Source organism: Saccopteryx bilineata, chromosome 1 (assembly GCF_036850765.1).
Source record: "Saccopteryx bilineata isolate mSacBil1 chromosome 1, mSacBil1_pri_phased_curated, whole genome shotgun sequence".
Classification (NCBI taxonomy): domain Eukaryota; kingdom Metazoa; phylum Chordata; class Mammalia; order Chiroptera; family Emballonuridae; genus Saccopteryx; species Saccopteryx bilineata.
Genome location: NC_089490.1, coordinates 267,174,976 through 267,196,951, shown reverse-complemented (window position 1 = coordinate 267,196,951; position 21,976 = coordinate 267,174,976). Strand labels below are relative to the sequence as shown.

The 21,976-nt window shown below is 41.0% G+C and overlaps 1 pseudogene; it reads left to right on the top strand.

Annotated features, from left to right (window-relative positions):
• Positions 1-21,562, top strand: part of LOC136319508 (la-related protein 1 pseudogene) — a 29,840-nt pseudogene extending 8,278 nt beyond the window's left edge.
• Positions 21,563-21,976: the final 414 nt, after the last annotated feature.

Here is a 21,976-nt window from a genome sequence, read left to right as displayed (position 1 = left end):
AGAGTCTAGCCTGGGAAAATCTATGGAAAGGATTGGTATATGGCCAGTGTCATGGAGGTCGCAGCCGCCTGGTACATGCAGGTTCCCATTGAATTTGGATAGATCATAATGAAACAACGAAGCCAAGAACTGGTGGGCCATCCTTTATTCTAGCTCACACATGCAAGTGAGTAAAAGCAAACACACGGGCACCAAAACCCATTCACATGTTCTCCGGTTCCACAACCAGGAGAATCTTTCCCGTTTTTCCTAGAATCAAAGGCTCAGCCACTAACTTTTCCCCATCTGCATGCCTCCCTCTTGGCTGCCTGCCTCCTCTGCAACCAAGTGGCCTCTGCCAAAATGGCCTCCTAGCTCCTCCCTTCTCCTTTTCCTTAAAACTTTTCCAGGTGAAAGCCCTCCTCCAACATACATTAGCATAACCAAGCTCCTTCCCAAGCAGAAAGGCAATTAGCACTATCACATAGCAGCAGCATCACATGAACAGCGGCCATTTTTAACAAAGTGAGCATAAAAATCACATTTTATAAACTTATTTGCCCAACAATTGGATAAGGGTAGGACAGAAATCCCAGGAAAGGGAATGGTTAGGGGGATGGCCCAGCACAAGCTGACAAAAAATTAAGAAGATTGTTTAGTTTGAAAGAAAGCTTACCCCTCCCCAAACCCAAAGAAATATAATCAAAGCTTAACAAAGGCTTGAGGCTGGTTTGTTCATGCACTCTCTCCATAGCAGCTGCGTGGGCTGAAGCATAGGGTGGACTAGGCAGGAGTGTGGTCAAGAGCAGAGACTATTGTAAAGCCAGTATCCACGGCCACCATCACAGCCACCTGGCCCATACAGGTTCGCATTTGATTCAAACAGATGGTAATGAAACAAGGAAGCCGAGAACTGGTGGGCCATTAGCTTTTAATCCTAGCTTGTGGGGGGGGGGGGGGGGGGCAAGAAATACACACAGTGGGAAAACACTTCCCTTTTCATTCAGGGATCCCAAAGCCACTGACTTATCTGAGTTTCCTAGAATCAAAGGTTTCTAACCTCACCAGCCTTATTCACTTCTGTTCCCCATCTTCTTCTCTCTCTCTCTCTCTTTTTTTTTTTTTTTGTATTTTTCTGAAGCTGGAAACGGGGAGAGACAGTCAGACAGATTTCTGCATGCGCCTGACCGGGATCCACCCAGCACGCCCACCAAGGGCGATGCTCTGCCCCTCCAGGGCGTCGCTCTACCGCGACCAGAGCCACTCCAGCGCCTGGGGCAGAGGCCAAGGAGCCATCCCCAGCACCCGGGCCATCTTTGCTCCAATGGAGCCTCGGCTGTGGGAGGGGAAGAGAGAGACAGAGAGGAAGGGGGGGGTGGAGAAGCAAATGGACGCTTCTCCTTTGTGCCCTGGCCGGGAATCGAACCTGGGTCCCCCGCATGCCAGGCCGACGCTCTACCGCTGAGCCAACCGGCCAGGGCCCCATCTTCTCTCTGTACAAACTGGCTTCTCCTTCAGCACTCTGTTATCTTGGCTGCTTCTCCTCTCCTCCGTGTGGCCTTTCTCTGCTCTTCTTTCTAATGCTAATCTCAGAAACCAAGAGAGAGCAAGCTCTCAGACTGCCCCATTTTATAGTGTAGAAATCAAAACCTTTAATCCAATATACAAATAAAGAAGTCTCTAATACAAAGTCACTTAGGGTGGGAAAGGCTTAGTCTTAAAACTAAGCCTTAGGCTATAAGGACCCTGCCTGCTTACAATCTGTCCCCCACACCCAATGCCAACTATAAGCGAGCAAACCTATATATCATATTTACAAACTTATTTAACCAACAATTATGCTGCACTACTGGAACCCAGGGTGATGGCATTACAGTTCTGGATCCTAACCCTCCTGGTGGGCACTTGGGCTCACCGTGCTCAGGACCTCTGCAGTGAGATGGAGCTGAGCCATAAATGAGGCTGGGGGTAGTCCTTTTTTTGTTCCAATAAATCTTACCGCTATTCCTCAAGTCTTCCTGTGGGTGGGTCCCTGAAATGCATTTCCTATGTGTTGGTTAAATAAGTTTGTAAATATGATGTATATGTTTGCTCGCTTATAGTTTGCATCGGGGGCTGGGCAATGCCAGATATAGTGGTCTGTGAGGTTGCAGGTTGCCTTCCTGATTGGGAGGGGCCATTGTCTTGCTAATGTTTACTGGAAGAGAGATTCTGCCTCACCACTGAGAGGTGCAGGAGGATTTCTTCTTTCCTCCCTGATCTGTTGCCCTCCAGAGGAAAAGCAGCTTTTCCCTTCACTTTTCTTGTGGCTTGCCTGTCTTGGTGAGACACCAATAAACAGAATGGCCCAGCATCCTCCGACTCCGCTGTTTATTTACCATCTGCCCAAATTCAATGAAAACCTACATAGGAATGGCTACAATGGCGACGGCCACTGGCCTTACACTATTACTCCACAAAGAATCCTATTTCCACCAGCAACATTTTCATTGTATCACAAGAAGCACAGTCAATTTATCCTGTCTCTAACATAGAATTGCAATTTTCCCTGTACCATATCAAAATGATGTACAGAAAGCAAATTCTCAAAAAACAAAATCTCTATTTAAAAAGAATGCTGAAAAAAAAACACCCTACAATATGTTCTGATAGAAATTTGTGCATTAATTGCTCTCCCAGAGACTAAAACCATCTTCATGTTGCAGAGAAACCCCTTTGGTACAGAGGTTTTCTCCTCTAAGCCAGCTCTGCCTCTCCACCATGACTTCAAATATCACGCTTTGGTAGGTTTCAGAGATTTCTTGACCAAGTTCTTTGTATTGAAGAAAAAGTTTGGTTTTTATGAAATACATTCATACACTTGTCTTGCCCATAACCAACAGATTAAATATACACACATATCACTTGTGAGAGTTCCAGCTGTTAAGATTTTCACCCAAACATGTGAATAAAAACCGCAGGCAAAACAAGTACTGTCTCTCATACCTTTTATGGATTAACAAATAGCCCTTACCCTGCTGATGCCCGCTCTTAATTGGACTATGCTGTGAGGAGCAATTAAGCCTAAATGGCCACTTGCTGAGTGCTGGTGAAAGAAATGCTGCAGCTTGAGGCATTTGCATTCTCCAAATAGAGCACATATGCTTTGCTTTGTGCTCATAAAGAGAGGACATTTACTTACTTCAGCATGCTTTTACAAGTGAAAAAGGGCCATTGTTTCATGCACTAGGTGGAAATTATTTAAGGAAATTCTTTAAACATGAAATAATTTTTGCAACTTTTGTGCAAAAATAAGGGATTTGGAAATGAAAGAGCTTTGTTCCTCCATGAAAGAAGGCAGAGAATGTGTGAGAGAGCCCTCCCCCACTCCATTCCACTGTGCATCTCCATGAGTGTGCAAAAGACAGTTCAGAATCGGCAAAATGAAGCAATGAGAAAATTCCCTGAACACAGACCCTCACCTAAATGGCATGTAATAGGACAAGAGAAGTTTTAATAAAGAATATTCAGAAGCATTCTTTTTCAGTGTGTGTTTTTGCTCTTGAGAATGGAGTACAAACAAGAATAAAGAAGTTAAGATAGGACTAACTTGCCCCTGTCAGCACAGAAAGGTCATCTCAAGCAGCCCACAAGATGTTTAAAGAACAGAGTAAAGAAATAAAATGGAGTCTGTATGGCCAGGGGCCACCATCATGGCCATGTACATGCAGGTTCTCATTGAATTCGGGCAGACGGTAAAGAAATGGCGGAGTCGGAGAATGGTGGGCCATTCTGTTTATTGATGTCTTACCAAGACAGGAAGGCCACAAGAAAAGACAAGGGAAAATCAGAAAACCTGCTTTTCCCATGGAGGGCAAGGGATCAGGGAGGCCTCTGCAATGCTGATAGCAGGAACTGAGAGAGAAAGCCCCTGGTCTGTCTCATTTTATAGTGTAGAAAATTAAAACCTTTAAGCCAATATACAAATAAGGAAGTCTCTGATACAAAGCCACATATCTGAGGCATAAATGGGATTCCTCATAAGAGTGTACCACCCTACATCATGCAACAGTCTGGGGAAAAGCTTAGTTTTGAGAAGACCTTAGTATTAGAAGGGAGGGAAAGGCTTAGTCTTAAAACCAAGCCTTAGGCTATAATGACTTTGCCAGCTTACAGCCTGTCTCTCACACCCAAAGTGAGCAAACATATATAATATCATATTTACAAACTTATTTGACCAACAGAGTCATATAGTCAAGCTGCCAAGTTACTAAAATCAAGTATGTTGGGCATGAGGAAACACTTCTATTCTTGTTTTACCTTGTCTGAAAATGTAAACTTTTGAATTTTCCAGTCTTGCATCAAAATTCCTGGATATACATCAGACCTCCAGATAAAAAACCTCTGATTATCCCCAGAAGGCTCAAGTATCCAGACCACCTGACATTCACCTGACATCCATTATCCAGACAACCATGGAGAATGATCAGACCTCCTGGAACCCATCTGTAGGCCACCTGGCATCCATCATCTACCACCTGATATCTGACTGATAACTGTCCTGGACCAATCCTAGGGCTAATTATTCTTAAAAATATACTCTTTACTATTAGTGTGAATACCAAAGAACTCTAGATGTTATCCCTTGGTCCTTGCATTCTGGCTAAGAAAGAATTCAGAGTCAAGACTCAAATACAAATTAAAGATTATTTGGTAAGTTACTGTTGGTCAAATAAATTTGTAAAATGTGATTTTTATGTTTTCTCACTTATAGTTTGCATTGGGGGCTGGGAAACACCAGGTAATTATGGTCTGTGAAATTGCAAATTACCTTACTGCTTGGAAAGGGCCATTGTTTTTGCTAATGTTTGCTGGAAGAGAGGTTTTCGCACCAGAAAGTTTTGAAAAGAGAAAAGAGAAGAAAAAAGAAGCCATGTTTGCAGAGTGAGCACAGAGAGAATGCAGAGTGCTGGAGAGAAGCCATGTTGGCAGGGAAAGAGAAGGTTTGCAGATGGGGAACCAGAGGTGAGGGGTTTTTGCAAGTTCCACTGAAACTGGTGGGGCCTTTGATTCTAGGAGGATCCGGAGAAGATTCTCCTGGTTGTGGAAGGATAATGTGTCAGGGCTTTGAGAACTCTGAATGAATGAAGAGGGAAGTATTTTCCCTGTGTGTTTGTTCATCCGTAGGTGTGAGACTTAAATAACAGAATGGCCCACCATCCTCCGGCTCTTCTGTTTCTTTACCATCTGCCCAAATTCAGTGAGAACCTGCATGTGAATGGCCACAATGGTGGCGGCCCTTGGCCTTATATTGGCAGAGGTAGAAGGGAGCTGTAGAAGAAGGAGGCCAGCTGGGCTGCAAGGGCTCAGGAAACAAATTACAGAGGTGAAAGAAAGGCCCATGAAGCTTAGAAGAAAGTCAAAGAGAATGCCTGGAGGAAGGGAAGGGGGAAAGGCATGAGTGTGCTCCATAGATAGTGCACCTGGGGAAAGATGGGGATGGGGAAATGTACAGGAATGCTACAGGCGGATTAAGGTCAGTTGAGGCCCCGGGCGCAGAAGAAAATAATGGGCCTCGTAAAAAAAAGAGACACAGGGAAAATAAAAATACATGTTAACCATATTTTTAAATAAATAAAAAATACTATGTACTATTAATGTTAAAATTGCACATATGAAACCAAACGTGATATCATTAGAAAAAAGTGTAAAGTTGGGGTTTTGCGGGGCCCTTCAGAAGTCAGGGCCCAGGGCACGTGCCCGGTGCACCCACTATTGAATCCACCTCTGGGGAGTGCTCAAGAGAGAGAGCATGTGCTGGGTCCTTTGTCTTAAGGGATTTTATCCAGAAGTCTCCATGTAGGATCTCAATAGAATATTTATCAGCTTTCTAGGTGTTTCACCTCAGGGTCATGGTGTTCACTGATTGGTTGGCATCAGGGCAGTGAGTCATTGGTCTTCACAGTTGATCCTGATGTCAGCCATAGCATTGACCCACCTGGCTTTGCTCCTTTTCTAGGCCTGGAGCTAAAACACAACTGAGCCCTAGATGTTATCTCTAGGCCTTATTGCTTAAGGGAGTGGTTGCAGAAGACTCGGATGGGAGCCATAGGAGGCTATTCTCTGGCTGCTTTGTTCCTCTTCCAATGGCTCTACCACATGACTAGTAATATGCTAGGCTAGGAAAAGTCAGGGGAGGGTCCAAACTGCATAACCAGTGATATAAAAGGTCAAGGGATCTAAACTGCATGTTTATCAATATGCTAGGGGAAGAAGGTTACCCTGTGGGCAAGTTCCACCTTACAGTTGTCCTTTGCTAGGCACACAGGGCTTCTCCCCTGGTGACCTACAGTACCTGTCCTATAGTTCCTACTCTGCTTGTGTCCAACTACCAGCTATATCACAAAAACTCTTAACTTTTCTTTCTTCTCTGGAACACTTCTGGATTTATGCCTAGTTGTGTTTCCGATTTGTAAAACCTAAGATCCTTGAATAAATCTTTATCATTTATTTCTAGCCAAAGTCTCTAGATTCTTTTTAAATTTGTTTGACACATTCTTCAGCCATGCAGACACGTGCATTATTGGCCTAGGTTACTGATATATGTGTTGTTTTCTTTTCATATGGACAGGGGCCAGAGGAGATAAGCTGAACTTTTTTTTCTTAGCCACATAGAGATCTATTAAAATGTTTTGTTATTGTTGCTGTTGATTTTTCTTGCAGGAATGAAGGAAAAATCCACAACTTTTGTAAATATTATATTCATCATTATTGAAAAATAAACTTTAAGTGATCAAGGGGGAAAAACAAAACAGGAAAGGGAAAATAGTGACTCTACATCTCACTACTCAGAAATATCAATCATTCATCAATCTGTGAACACCTCAAATATCTCTGTATGTGAATATATAGATAGAAGAACTAGGAATAGTTCTATAAAAGCAAGATCATAGTGTAAGAGCTACATATTTTGAAGTGTCCAGTTTTATTTTACTTCACTTTAACAACAAAAACCTATAGTAATATTGAATGAATTACTAAACATCAGAAAAACATTTCTCCACAACAAATTACTTTAATATTTAAAATATTTTTCTATGGCCTGAGCAGGTGGTGGTACAGTGGATAGAGGAGGCATTGACCTGGGATGCTGAGGACCCAGGTTTGGGATGCTGAGTGTAGGCTCACCAGCTTGAGAGTGGGCTCACCAGCTTGAACTCAGAGTCGCTGGCTTGGGCATGGGATCACAGACATGACCCCATGATTGTTGGCTTGAGCCCAATGTTGCTGGCTTGAACAAGGGTTCACTGGCTCAGTTGGAGTCCCCTACCCCCACCCTGTCAAGGCACATAGGAGAAGGCAAGCAATGAACAACTAAAGTGCTGCAACTATGAGTTGATGCTTCTCATCTCTCTCCCTTCCTGTCCATCTCTCTCTGTCTCTCTCTATCTCTCTAAAAAAATAAAACAAAGTATATCTCTGTTATGGGGTCTGACCTGTGCATTCTAGGTATTGGGAGGAAAACTTTTTCTCAACCTACTTAGGTTCAAAAGTGTGAAGTGTGAGGGTCTGCAAATTAAATGACAATAAATTATCAGGAAAAAAGTATGGGTTTGTTTACACATGCACTTGGAAGCACTTAGTAAGGAGTAAATCACTGAAATACCAAGGGTAAAAGTTCCTCTATTAATGGAACAGAAAGGAGGAGGGAGTTGGGCATCAATGGGTAAGTTTGGAAGAGTCTGCTGAACTTTCTGATGCTAACGAAAGGCTGAGTACAAACTTCCTATTTCTTCTCTCAAATAGGAACTTCCCTCAAAGAGGATCACTGGCCAGCTATATTTTCAGAGGGCTTTGTTTAAGTTTAGGTTAATGTTTCTTTTTTGTGGGTATTGATTATTCAATTATTTTCAGTTTTAAGTAATTTTCGTATCACTTTGGTGGGCTGCTAATCCTTTCATATCCATGTCCCTGGCCTTTACCTGCTAAACACCAGTAGAAACACCCTCCTTCCAGCGGGACAACCAAAATACCTCCAGACATGGCCAAATGCCCCTGGGAAGGTGGGTCAAAATCACTTCTAGGTGATAACCACCACTCTAAGTTAAAAAAAAAAAAGATATAATTATGAGGAAAAAATACTGATAGCTTGAAATCACAATTTTTAGCCACACAATTCAATTTTAACAATATCTATTTGCTAGCCCTTGCCGTGAAAGATGAAAATTTTTTTTACATTTTTAATTCCTTCTACATTTGCTCCTTCCAACTCCCAACATTAGTTAGCAATTATTTTTATGCTTTTGTTAGTGTAGATAGCTAGATGCTAATAAAGAAAGGAAGCAAGGGAATCAGACATTAAAAACCTGCTTGCTTTTCTAGGAAATTACAGCTTCAGACACCCCAGGAAACTGCAGCATTGCCCCATCAAGGGGATTAACACCCCTCCATCCCCCTGGTAGGGAGGAAGGGCCTACTTCTCAATCTCCCCAGGGTACAATACATCCATCCCCAGACTATATGGAGGCAGAGGGGTAATAAACAACAGCAGGAGAAATTCCTCTGCTGGGGCCCATGTGCAGAAGTCAAGATGGCACAGAGGGAGGTGCTTCTACCATGAGGTGTGTGCAGTACAAGCCAAGATGATGGCCATAGAGGCCTGTTTGTCTGGCCTGGGGAAAGGATCAGATTCGATAAGGGCCACACCCTAGAAGGTCTAGAAAATGGATTGGTTAGGGGGAGGATTCAGCACAACCCAGAAAAGATTGAGAAGTTGATAGGTTACTTTGAAGAATGCCCAGTCCTTACCAAAGCCTGATGTAACAGAATCAGCTTAACAAAAAGCTAGCTCTTGCCCTTCTCTCCCTCTCTCTCTCTCTCTCTTTCTTTCTCAGGATTATCTGTTTGCCCCATTCATGAGTTTTCTCCATACCCATGAGGGCACAGTAGCAGTCTGGTGCCCATGGCAAACCACATGGACTCCAAAGCATGGGCCTGTGTACAGCACCAGCCAGAGTGCCACCAGTCACAGACTGGTGCCAGACAAGGACAAAAGCTGGACTGGACTAAGTTTTGATATGGATTGAATCATGGCACAGAAATTTTGGACACTGGTCTTTGTGTTGGGTCTAATGAAGACAAGACTGGACTTTTTCAATGATGAAACAGATGGAGATAAGACATTGGGAGCTCACAAAGTAAAATGTGGCTCACAGAAGGCTTACATGTCCATCTTGGGCTAAACAAAGGAAAAGGGATTCTGAGCCTCTTGGTTGGAGAGAAGTTATAGGAGAAAATAAATATGATAGAAGTTGTCTTGTTATGCAGATAAGACTCTCAAGTGATAAGAGTTATCTCTGGGAGTAGCTCTCTTCCTGGTACAGAGACATCTTATGGACAGAAATTTTCTTTGTTAATGTAAATTTCCCTCACAAAAGGAAAAATTTGTGCTTTATTTTTAGATAGTTAAGAGGAGGTAAGAGCTTTTCCTAACTCTGTTGGTTCTCAATTTGTTTAGTTCAAAATAATTCATATGCCAAAGGGGCACACTTTGGTATTCATCATTCTGGTACTCATCATGTGCCATAGGTACCCAACCGTGGAATTGAAAGAAAATGAGAGTAAAATTGAATATGAGATAAAAGAAGCTTTATGGAATTTTGAAGTGACAGTATAAGGCCAGTGGCTGAGGCCACAGGTTCACATTGGATTCAGGCAGACGATAAAGGAACTGTGGAGTCAGAAAATGGTGGGCCATTTTGGTTATTAGACTCTCGCAATGAGTAGGCAGGAAGGGTAAACTGTCTCTCTCTCTCTCTCTCTCTCTCTCTCTCTCTCTCTCTTTCTCTCTCAGGACTCTCAAGCCAAACAGACTGGGGGGGCACCTTCACTGGTGAACAATAGCCCTTCCCAATGGCGGCAGACAACCCACAATTTGCAATCTGTGAGGGCAAGCACCTGCAGCCTTACATAGACTATACACACATGGTGCTGCCCCATGCTCATGCACCAATCAGGCAAAATACAAGCGAGCAAGCCTAACACAGCTATTTTCCCCACAGATGGAATCAGACCAATATATTATTGAAAAAACAAGAAAGGAAGATTTGACTAGGATGGTACAGAGAATGTGAAGAAAGATTTTATATTTGGCTATTTCAAGTTCAACCCATTCCATAATCTGGTTACACTTATTTTGAATAAACTTCTAATTCATTGGGTTTATTTCTTCCAAGAACTCTAATCTACTGTATTGCCTAGATTCCAGCATTATTGAGATTATCTATTGCCTTTAGACTTGAACTTGCATGGTTAATAAATGATTTACACTTGGTTGACATTGCTTCACCATCTTTTGGCATTGACTATTGCTACGAAGAAATCTGAAGTCAGCTAAACTTTCCCCTTCTTTGAGACTTAACTTCTTTTCTTCACGCCCATATAAATCTTCCTTTATTTCATATTCAGTGACTTTTTAAGGATATGACTGGTATTGGTTGTGCTGTGCCAATCTGTACCATATCATGCTGTTACCCTTCAATGTGTTAATTCAGGCTTTTATTGAACAAAACTGTTTTATATTATTGAAATTATTTCTGTTCCATCTGTTCTGTTCTCTTTCTCAGAAATGTCAATTAGCATATATTGAACCTTTGTTTTTCTTCCATATCCAGTACCTTGTCTATAATCTTTTTTATGTCTTTGTTTCTTTCATTTTGGGTGAAGTTGTCAAACCTGCCATATATATATAACTGTTTTCAGTTCCATTTATTCTTTCTGTGTTGTTTTATCTTCCATTTTGCTTTTCCTATTGCCTTTAAATTTTTCTCTGAGCTTTCTATCATTTTTTGAAATATTTTTTTCTGATAATAATGTTTGTTATGGATAACCTCTTTGAGATTTGAAGAACAATTTCCCTGTACCTTTCTCCAGTTCTATAGGAAATTTTTCTCTAGTATGTTTTACATCAACTTTGTTTCTCTCTTCCTCACTCTACTCTATTATTATTATTATTATTATTATTATTATTATTATTTCAGAATCTATCCACAGGGCTTCAGTCTGATTTGAATCAGACCGAATCATTAAATCATTCATTGAATAGCTTGCTGGTTCTGTGTTAAAAAAAAAAAAATCCTGTGTGATTTTGCTGGAAAATGTAGTATGAGTCACATACTCACACTTGATCTTTATTTCCTATGTTTGGGGCATTTCACTCAGCTTCAGGCCAACAAGAACTTCTGTTGGGAACTGTTCCCTCTTCACCTCACCTTAGGGATCCTCCCTCAACCTAGAGAGTAGAGCATTCATGGAAAGATTTTAAAGAAAATACTGAGAATTGTATTTACAGATGAGTAACCTAAAAGTCAACATAGGTATACAGCATAGGAGAAGAATGAAGGCAGTGAAAACAATTACTTTAGCCCATGGGTTTTACTATTGCCTCCTCATGCCTAACATACCTCAGCAACACATAAAGCTATCTTCACCCAAAGTTTTAGCTTCTCTCTTTTAGAAATAAAAAAATATGAGATCAATCATTACATGCACAGAATTGCTCTGAGACTGGAGGAATGAGAGCGGTATCCCTGCACCAGCCTCAGAGGACAGCCACTCTGGATCCCTGTGCAGACTAGGGGTATCTTACTGCTACTATTGGCTATCACAGCTCAAAGCATTCCCCGCGTCGCCCTCTTCATCTGTCCCTCTGACTTTCCCTCACTTGTAAGAAACTGGCTAGGTGGAATTTTTCCATGGCCAGCTTGTACCACCTAGAAGTGTACTCCAGAAAAGTTGGGTGGGGACACAGAGGAGGAATGATTATATGCTATGCTTCCCATGGTCAGTTTTTCACTTCATCAGTGCATTAAAACTATAGGGGGTCATGATATTATAACCTTTTCACTAGCAATAAAGCAGTCTGCTTACCTGAATATTTCCTATTTGACACTCAAAAATTCCTAGAAGGCAAAGTGGAAAGGGATGACGACCATTGAGTGCAGCCCTTCAGTTTACCAACAACCACAGAAAAGGTGAAAACCCAGACTGGCTGATCCCAGGCTAGTGTTCTTCCACTACCTCACATGCTGTTCCTCCCACAGAAAAATGGGAATGGATAAAAGGATCAAGGGACCAGTCTTATAAAATGATAAGAAAAAACACAGTAACATAGAGGCACCACCCCACCCAGTTCTCACACCACTACAACTTGCTTCAGTCAGATGTTTATTTGTAGGAGCAGAGTTTGTGTGCTGTTGTTTTGCTAACATTCAAAATGGAAAGAAATGATAAATTTTGGTTAGAGGTTGGTTAGTGAATATGAAGGTATATATTTTCCCCCTCCAAATTTACTGATTCTATCTCCCTCAAATTTTTTCTATGAATCCTGGATAAAGAATCCAGATGTGCTATGAACCACCAGTTCCAATTTGGAATGTCAGCAATGTATCTCTCCCCTGCTGAACCACCAAGTTGCTTGAGGTTTCTCCAGTAGCCGGGGAAAGCATTAATTATTATAGGGAGAAGCTGGGAGAGCTCAGGAGGCCAGGGTCTGGAGCAGGAATGGGGTTTCTAAGGCAAGACCTAGGAAGGGAAGGATTGCAGCAGGAACGATGCCTGAGAGGGAAGAAAGATTGCGGGAGGCATTCCTTCTGCTTCTACTTCTTTCTCTTTTTTCCCCTTGATTCCCCTCTTTCTCCATGTAGTAGCAAGAACAGGAGGGATGGCAGAGGTCTCCCTCTTGTAGCTATGAAGAAGTATAGAACAGCAAAGTCCTCTCGGAATCGTTCAAAAACAAATGACATAAAACACAGACAATGACTTGACCAAAGTTGTATATTTCAGTAACATTATAAAATATTATTATTTAATTAAAATGTCATCAATGAGGAAATGGTTATGAACTGAGATAACACAGGACACAACAAAGATCCAATTGTCCAAGGAGACTCACATACATCAGAGAGCTTACCCAATACCAAGCTACTAATAATTTCTTTTTTTTTTTCACCGTATAGTACATTTTATTATTATTATTTTTTTTAATAATTTTATTTTTTTAATGGGGTGACATCAATAAATCAGGATACATATATTCAAAGATAACAAGTCCAGGTTATCTTGTCGTTCAATTATGTTGCATACCCACCACCCAAAGTCAGATTGTCCTCTGTCACCTTCTATCTTGTTTTCTTTGTGCCCCTCCCCACACCCTATCCCTCTCCCATTCCCCCCTCCCCCCTGTAACCACCACACTCTTATCAATGTCTCTTAGTCTCACTTTTATGTCCCACCTACGTATGGAATAATACAGTTCCTGGTTTTTTCTGATTTATTTATTTCACTTCGTATCATGTTATCAAGATCCCACCATTTTGCTGTAAATGTTCCGATGTCATCATTTCTTATGGCTGAGTAGTATTCCATAGTGTATATGTGCCACATCTTCTTTATCCAGTCATCTATTGATGGGCTTTTTGGTTGTTTCCATGTCCTGGCCACTGTGAACAATGCTGCAATAAACATGGGGCTGCATGTGTCTTTACGTATCAATGTTTCTGAGTTTTGGGGATATATACCCAGTAGAGGGATTGCTGGGTCATAAGGTAGTTCTATTTGCAGTTTTTTGAGGAACCACCATACTTTCTTCCATAATGGTTGTACTACTTTACATTCCCACCAACAGTGTATGAGGGTTCCTTTTTCTCCACAGCCTCTCCAACATTTGCTATTACCTGTCTTGCTAATAACAGCTAATCGAACAGGTGTGAGATGGTATCTCATTGCCGTTTTGATTTGCATTTCTCTAATAAGCTACTAATAATTTCAAAGATACAAGTAATAAAGTGGCACAGGTATGGCGGGGCAGAGCCCTAGCTGCATTCTTTTGGATTTTTTCTCCCTGAGTCCGAGGTACTCAGGACCTAAATAATAAATGAGGTCTCTAAGAAAGGTTTGTAATCACCTTACTTACCCAGGAGTTACTCAGTTCAAGAAACATCTGAAACATCTCCATTTATACTCAGATATTTACATAATTTATATGACATTTTCCAGAAAGCCATGCCCTGTAAATTCGTGTATTCCAGGTTTGTTTACCTAAGAAATCCTAGACACTAAAGTACATTCTGCTAAAAGCATTCCATGGACAAGGACTCTTCTGCCAGCAAAAATCATTTAGTTTGTCGAGAGGTCCATCATTAGTGTGTTTATAAGATTAGACCATTTTACTTGCCATCCATCCTTCTTACCTAGGAACACACTCCATCTCCCCAGTGAAAGAAGAGAATGGATCCTAGACTGGCTGCTTTCAAAGCATATTATGCTACATCCAGGGGCTTTCATGGAATCATAAAAGTTTATATCAACAGAGGATACTACTTTCCTTATATTGATCAATGACAGGTACATAGCTACAGAGTTTTTTTATTATTATTAAGTGAGAGGTAGGGAGGCAGAGACAGACGCTGGCATGCGCCCCAACAGAGATCCACCCGGCAAGCCCCCTACCAGGTGATGCTCTGCCTGTCTGGGCCGCTGCTGTGTTGCTCAGCAACCAAGCTATTTTAGCGCCTGAGGTAAGGCCATGGAGACATCTTCAGAGCCCTGGGCCAACTTTGCTGGAACCATTCGAGCCATGGCTGCAGGAGGGGAGAAGGCTGCAGAAGTGGGGAGGTCAGGAGAAGCAGATGGCCCTTTCTCTTGTGTTTCCTGACTGGGAATCATACCTGGGACTTCTATACGCCAGGCTGAAGCTCTACTGTTGAGCCAACCAGCCAGGGTCTAAGCTACAGTATTTACATTATTTCAACTATGTGTTGATGTAAGAACATACAAACATGTAGAGAATTTTTATAAAAGTTTGAGTTAAACCGATGACATACACTGGGTAGAATACACCAGAAAATAAACAGTTTTGTCAGTTACATTTTTATACATTTGAAATTAAGGAGGAAATGTGAGGAAGTTCATATAAAGAGGGGAGAGAACCAAGGTGAGGATCAGATTCCCAGCTGGTTAAGATGATACTAGAAGGAGGCTTCTGAAAGGGGGGATTTTAAAGGTACGTTAAACTAGATGCACAGACACAGGGCTTGCTTAAGGCAAAGATAAGCCTTTTAATAAAGTTTTGGCCTGGGGCATGACTACTCACCCTGACCTGCCCAGTTAGAAATTTATATTCAGATCACCCTGGGAGGTTACTTTCCACAGAACCCCCCTTTTTTATTTGTTTATATATGTAAAAAGATTACAGAAAAACTGAAAGATAATATTATAGAAAAATTATGGACATTTTTAAATGATTAATTTTGGGTTTACAGATTATAGATGATTATTTATTTTATTTTCCACAAGAACTTTGTATGACTTTCATCCCTTTTTTTTTTAATTAAAATTAAAACATGTAAGAACATCTAAGTAGTATACTGGACAAAGCATAATATTTGAAAGCAAACTGATTTGGTTTCAAACTCTGGCTTGACTGCTCACTGTTATGAGATCTTGAGCAAACTAGCCCATTTCCTCAGCTATAAAGTGAGAAGCATAATATGTAGTCACCTTTCAGGGTTGACGTGAATTATAAGTAGAAACATCAACCACAAAGGTTCTTCACCTCCTTAGGCTCTGCCAGCTTGCTGTCCATTGGGGCCAACAAATTTCTTGCCCAGGGAAAGCCTCCTTGGCTACCTCTACACAGATGGGTCAACCAACCACATGCTCAGAGTTGCTCAGTCTTCTTACCCCGTTCAGATGTGAATGAATCCCAAGACCTAGGATCTCACATTCCAGCATCTGCTGAAATGTGAGGAAATTAACTTTCAATTGGACAAAATCTAACCAGTGGAAAAACAGGTAAAGGAGGAATGAAAGAAAATAAATTGCCCCATCTTCTGCTTTCCAATTAATGACTCAGAGGCAGGATTTCTCTATAGAGTCTGCAGAAAAGCCCTACATAGTTTTGCAAACACACCCGCTAAGTGGACAGTCTTGTCTCTCTATGCTTGCTACAAAGCACTAATCAATTAAGTCACTTTGCATTGCTTCTCACCTCTCTTTACCTTTTCTTCACTTTTGCTGCCCTGGGTTTATACCTCAAAATAAATTATTAGTGCTTTATTCTTTGCCTCAGGCTCTGTGCTACTTTCTGTGAAATTTGAATCTAATAGCAGATAATATAATGCACCCAGCATAGAAGAAGTTCTCAAAAATAGTATCTGTAAACCTATTAGGGGTAAGAGTGTGTGTGTGTGCATGAGCACAATTACACTAGATAATACATGAGATAATATTTTTCACATCTTTATAAATGGCACTGAAAAATAAAATTTAAATAAAATAACCTATTTTGTTACCATTCCCACTTCTTGCCCATTCCTCCCTATAAACAAAGTAGAAACCCAATATATTTATTTTAACTAACACTGAGATTGCCTTCATTCTATGAATTACTGTAAAAAGAAGTTATAAGTCACATGCAGTATATGAAAGTGAGTCAGGATATCATGGTTATAAGCACAAACTTTAACACTGAACAGACATGGGTTGAAATTCTAATTCTATAACATCTGAGAGAAGAAATTAACTTATTAGGGACTTTTTTCTCATCTGAAAACTGATGAGATAAATGTCTTCTTGCAGGTTTTTGAATTAAATAATGAGTGTAAAGTTTTTAGCAGAGAATCTGTACATAAATTTTAATTATTATTATTATAAATAGCAATAATTATTACTATAAAATTGATAATCAAGCCACAGTAACGTTAAAAATGTGTTAAGGAAGAGTCAGAGTTAGTATGAAAGCAGAAAGTAATTTATTCATGGGTTAATTGTGTTCTAATACTTGTGTATAGTCTAAGGAGGATCCAAAGTCCTGAGACGTGTGTCAGCATTGTCATTATCAGATGGTTGGCTCGCTGACAGCTGAGCAATACAGGAAGATGGAGACAAGCAGGCCAGCAAGGGAAGCCTGGACAAGCAGCCTGGGGCCTGAGGAAATAAACCCCAAACTATGCCTCTGAGAGCCTGTCCTCTGAGAACAGTTGTGAAAGAACAGAATTTACCACTCTCCTCTGAGGCTTCGTGGACCCAGACGAATTGATTGGGATTCCAGTCCTCATTTAAGTAGTACAATATCTGATAGGGAAACTGAGACAGCAATCCACTCTTTAGGGGAATCCACCATTGCAGAGCTCAGGGGTGCTCTATAATGTTCCTCCAGCACACCAGGCAGCATGTCTCAAGCAGCGCATCAAATCACAGATCTCAGTGGTCTGGGATGGCTAAGACATCTTCCCAACTTGTGAGATTAACTCAAGGTAGAGCTGTGCTTGCAGACAGAAGGCATGAAATTATTCACAAATGAGAACTGAGAGTCACAGAGGAGGATAAACAGACCTATGTCTGGAGAGAAGAGCCCGAGCATTTACTGAAGAAGAGGAAGGAGGCCAGAGGCCACAGCACACCCATGACCAACTTACCCTATGAAGCCCATATCCTTTGTGTCAGGAGTATGATCAGAGTAAATCTAGGCGGCACACTCTGAGCTCAGCCTCCTAGGACACTGGACCTCATGCATGTTAGTGCCAACTTTCTGTAAAGACATTTTAAACCCAAATAATTGCTGAATTCTTGTCCAAAATAAGTCAATTAAGAAACTATGGCCTACCTCCCCCTTTTAACAGAGTCTCTAGGAGTCCTTATCTTTTTTGTGTGTGCGGAAGCAGTGTACTATAGAAGAAAATTTCAGCTTCTCTTCCACTCCCAACAAATACTTCAGAACTCAGTATCATTTGCATCTTTTCACATCAGGATATCATCCATCTCATGGCTTAACATGATGAGATGATGCTGGAGGACATTATTATTTCATGTTTCTATTCTGAGAAAGATGTCTCTCTTCAATTTAACTACTAGCTGACAAAAATAATGTTGAACATCTGCAAGAGATAAAACAACTTGAATCCAATTTCCTTTCACATAGATTAAGAGCCCCATTCTCCTGTCACTTAAGTAGCATATAACTCAATTTTTTACAATATTTAAATGAGAGGCTAGTTTTTCAGGTCTGTCATGCAGATGACATAAATTTTTTACTTTGTCCCTTCCACTGATATACTGGATATATGAGACCCTGTCAGAATGCAGGGAAATCACACACTAAAAAACAGAGAGATCAGTAAAAGGGAGAGGTTATAAGAAAACTTCTTCTTTTAAGAATGCAAATAAGTAAATCATTCAATGAAATATTTCATCAGAATATGCAACTTTTAAATGGAACCAGAGTCACCTGCATGGATCAAAGAGTAAATGGCTTATGAATTGTAATTGATTTGATGATCAGGATACCTATACAGATATGTAATAATTGTGACTGAAACAAAGAGTGGCTTGATTGCTTCAAGTAACTGGAAAGTCAAGGGATCATCTGGTTTCAGGTAATGGTTGATCAAGGAATTATTTAAAATCACTAGGATCTACTTCTTGATGTCTTTTGGCTTTATTTATTTATTTTTTTCATTCTCAGGCAGACTTTCTTCAAATGGGAGAAACAAGTAGGCTTATGTAACAAGTTTATCGAAAGTCAACTTGTTGGACCCAAAAATGGATCAAGTAAGGAAAACATGAAACATAGGTATTAATGTATTTTTTGCTCCATAAGACACACCTGATCATAAGACACAGCTAGGGTTTTAAGGAGAAAAATAAGAAAAAAAAATATTCTGAACCAAATGGTGTGTAGTTTTTTGCTCCATAAGATGCACGGACATTTTCTCCTCCTCTTCTGGGGGGAAAAAAGTGTGTCTTATGGAGCAAAAAATATAGCAGGTTTTTAAAGCAGAAGAAATTTAATTCAAGGAACTGGTTACTTGGGTGATGGAAGAACTGAAAACCAGAAAGGAGGCAATCAAGAAAATGGAAATAGCAGGAGACCCTATCACCTTTGGAGCCGGTAGGACAAAGGGAGAAGGGGGTGTTATCGAAACCCAAAAACATAGATCAACTGGAAAAATCAGATCTGTGACAAAGCTACTAAACAAAAACTAGAATCACAGAGGAGAAACTGCCACTTATGGAGCTATTGCCCAACATAGACGGGAATGTGGAAATTACCCTGGTTCTTCCGCCTGCTCTCCAATCTCTCATGCATGCCTCCTAGTGGACAAACCTAGTTGGAACCAGTTGGCAAGGCAGCCTGGAGTATATAGTTACCTATAATACAAAGCAGAGATAAAGTGAAGGACTAGATCTGAAAGCAAGCTGGCAAATGACCAGCACTGAATTTAAGCATAAAATTATTTTTTTTCTCTGTCATAATTACCTTCAACCATAATCTGTTGACTCCTCTTTCTCTTATCAATAAAGACTACCTTAACAATAGCCTGAGCCTATTCCCCTAATTTACTGATCAGTCTCAGTCATTATACCTCTGATCAGTGCCTAAGCAGCAAGTTGGCACACTTCTGGGCCTAGAGGTCGCTCTGGACCAGAAAGCCACCAAGACCGTGGGAAATTCTCAACCAACATGCAGTGGGGTAAATATGCGGGAGAAATCTCCATTTTTGATGGATGGAGGAACTCCTGGCCTACATGCAACAAGGGCTGAGGGAGAACATTTCGCCATGAGGGCTGTTGTCAGTTGCATGCTAGGCCAGTGGAGAACTCCAAACTAGTGATCAGACAGGGCCAGGAGAGGGGTGGCTTTTGGTCTATGTACTACCAGGGCTAGAGCAGGCAAACTCTCAAAAGGTATGTGCTGGGACAGTAATTCTCTGCTGGTGTGAGTCAGTAGCATAGGGCTAAGGAGATGGCATATGTGACCTGAATATTGATTACATACAAGGGACAGAGAAAATAGAGACTGAGGATAATGGGAGGCAGGATTCTCACTGTCTTCAAATATAGAAAAATGAAATGCCATAATAAACCATGCGATGTCGTATTGTAATTTAGAGGTATCTGTGTAAACTCGTGAATTTAATACATATCGATAAAAAATATAGAAATAATTATAGGTGTACATGTGTGTGTACACCTATAATCTAGCTCTCTATTGAGAGGAATTAGAAGTAACACTCCCATAGCAATAAGCACGACTAGCCCCCAGATCTTGGTTTTTAAATACCATTTTTTACTAAAAGGAACCAAGTGACTCCAGCGCTGGAACAGGGAAAGTACAGATAAACCTAGAACATCTTGTGCCACAACATAGGAACTTCTCAAAGAATGATATAGATATGTTAAAAAGGTACGGGAGCCAAACTGAAGGGCCTTTCACTAGCCAAATCTGGGACAAATTGAGCATTTAAATAAATAATGACAATATTAGGTCATAATACACTGAATAAAATAGGAATCCATGCATCCACACAAATATAAATAAATACATAAGTAAATAGGGTTTTTAAAAAAGTCTACCTTACAGTAGATCGTCAACTAATAAATGTAGAAGGAATGATGAAATAAAATACAATTGTTAGTTGGCCATCATTGTGATAGTAATTGATTTAGGCAGGAATTATCAAGAAATAAAACAAGTGAGTGAAAAATTGATGAGGAAAATGATATTTATGTAGTCTCCATATAGCACTGCACATCCTTCCCATGAGCTGCTCAAGGAAAGTGGCTTCACACAACACGTCTACCACAAGTATCATAGGTGCTGCCTTAATGAGCAGAAACCCTTGGGCATTGGCCAGTCTCAGGAGATGAACCATGTTTCTCTCTCTCTTTTTTTTTTTTTTTTTTTGTGGCAGAGACAGAGAGAGTCAGAGAGAGGGACAGACAGGAAGGGAGAGAGATGAGAAACATCAATTCTTCGTTGCCGTTCCTTAGTTGTTCATTGATTGATTTCTCATATGTGCCTTGACTGGGAGGCTACAGCAGACCAAGTAACCCTTTGCTCAAGCTAGCAACCTTGGGCTCAAGCTGGTGAGCTTTGCTCAAACCAGATGAGCCCATGCTCAAGCTGGCAACCTCAGGGTTCGAACCTGGGTCCTCCACATCCCAGTTCAATGCTCTATCTACTGTGCCACCGCCTGGTCAGGTGATGAACCTTGTTTTTCGATTTTGGTCCTTCTTCCTCCAGGATCACTTCAACAAAAAGATGTATAAGGAGTTCAAGCAGCTGGCTCTGGAGTATGCCAAAGAAGAATACAGATATGGTTTGGAGTACCTTTTTCGATACTACAGTTACGACCTGGAAAAGAAGTTCTGGTTGGACATATTCAAGGATTTTCAGGAAGAAACGATGAAGGACTATGAAGCTGGCCAGTTCTATAGGCTGGAGAAATTCTGGGCCTTCTTGAAATATTCCAAAGCCAAAAATTTGGACATTGACCCCAAACTTCAAGAATACCTCTGCAAATTCCAACACCTCAAAGACTTCCAAGTGGATCCCCCCATGAGTGAAGAGGGCAACCACAAGCTGCATGCAGTAGCAGCAGGAGGTGGCAGAAGTGAGGGCAGGAAACAGTGCCCCTCCCAGTCTTCCAGCAGGCCAGCCACCATGAACAACCTACCCACCACAACACCTACTGGCCAGCCCATCCAGAAAGATGCCAAATGGACAAGCCAGCACTCAGACACACAGACTTCAGGGAAGTGAAAAATCCTTCAGCCCTGGGAGTTTATGGGGGTACAGAGGATGGGGCAAGAGTCCATGGGGGCACCCAGTCCAAGGAGAGGGGACAGAGAAGGGACAGGCCTAGAATTACTAAGATGGACCTTTGTGCTGAATAGCAATGTGCACACCACTTGGGCTATCAGAAGTAGAAAGGAAATAATAAGATTGGAGAAGAAATAATGACATAAAGGCTAAAAAACAATACAGAAGATCAATGAAACCAAGAGCTGGTTGTTTGAAAGAGTAATCAAGATTGATGAACCTTTAACAAGACTTATCAAGAAAAAAAGAGAGAGGACTCAAGTAAATAAAATTAGAAATGAAAGTGGAGAAGTAACAACTGACACCACAGAAATACAAAGGATTGTAAAAAAAATACTATAAAGATCTGTATGC